Here is a 1,582-nt window from a genome sequence, read left to right as displayed (position 1 = left end):
CGTGGCTGGCGCCCTAGCCGGTTGAGCCATAGGCGCCGAGCCAAAAACAAAAAAGTTTTAATCAAAACCCTGACTGCCAGATAATCCTATTGGATTTTTAATTTAAATTCCAGATTAATAGGAGGGTACAAACGATTAGGTTACATAGTTTATGTTAGTCAGGCAAAGTCCAAGTTGTAGTTAGTTGAGCCCTTCACTAAGAGGGGTGTGCTGTATACCCCTACATTGTGCACATTAGTGAAAGCACACCAGTCCCTCTTGCTCAGCTCCTCTCCCTTTCCTCCCTTCCTCCCCACTAAAATTTAATTGCATTTTGTGTGTGTGTGTGTGTAGTTTTTCTCTTGGTTTCACATTAGTATTGAGTACACTGGATATTTGCTTTTCCATTCTTGAGATACTTTACTAAGGAGAATGTTCTCCAACTCCATTCAGGTTAATACAAAAGGTATAAAGTCTCCATCTTTTTAGGGCTGCATAGTATTCCATAGTATACATATACCACAGTTTGTTAATCCATTCCTGAGTTGATGGGCACTATCTTGGTGATAGTGATAAACATTTTAGTGCACATGTCCTTTGGTAAAATGATCTTTTTTCTTCAAGATAGATGCCTAGTAACGGGATTTCAGGATCAAATGTAAGGTCTACTTTTAGTTATTTGAGGACTTGTTGGACTTTTTATTTATGTGGAAAATTTGATTATAAAGCACCTTCCATAACAATTGTTTATCTAGTATGTGCTGACAGGTGTTTCTCCTTTTGGGGGGGAGGTTTGGTTTTTGTATTTTGTAAAGTATTTTTTTTTACAAGAAAGCCTGGTAATTGTGAAACTTTTATAACTATCTTTAGTTGGCTTTTCTCTCCTTCCTTTCTGAACTATGAGGCTTTGCTATACTTCATTTATTAATTCATCCATTTGTTTATTCATTTTTTCATTCTACAATTATTTTATCCCCACACTGTGGTAGGCACCACATTAGGTGCTAGAATTCACTGTGGACAAAATATAACTTGTTCTATCATGGAACTGACAGTGGGGGGGGTGCCCAAATCCTGGACTGACTGCAGGGGTGACGAGTGCTGCAGAAGAGGAGGGGATGCCGGAGTGGGGACAACCAGAGATCTACAGGCGGTAGGGGGCTTGTCAGAGAAAGGGGATGTCACTCCTAAGGAATTGAATTTAAATGTGAGGCCTGAAGACACATAGGAGCTGGAGAATTGGGAAGTGTGGAGGGGAGTATTCCCAGCTGTCTTCATGGCCTATTGCTGCATAACAAATTACCCCAAAGCATGCTGGCTTAAAACAGCAACATTTATTTATTTATTTGCAGTTTTTGGCCGGGGCTGAGTTTAAACCCACCACCTCTGGCATATGGGACCGATGCCCTACCCTTTAGAACCACAGGTGCCACCCAAACAGCAACATTTATTATTTATCAGTTTCTGTGGGTCAGGAATCTGGGTGCAGTCAGTTGAACTCTCTGACTTAGGGTCTCACTCAAGGCTTTAATCAAACTGTCAACAGGGGCTGAAGTACTTGAAAGGCTCCACTGGGGGTTGATTTACTTTCTTTTTTTTTTTT

This window comes from Otolemur garnettii, unplaced genomic scaffold, assembly GCF_000181295.1.
Source record: "Otolemur garnettii isolate 467f Iridium unplaced genomic scaffold, OtoGar3 scaffold00115, whole genome shotgun sequence".
Lineage (NCBI taxonomy): Eukaryota > Metazoa > Chordata > Mammalia > Primates > Galagidae > Otolemur > Otolemur garnettii.
This window is presented reverse-complemented; position numbering follows the sequence as displayed.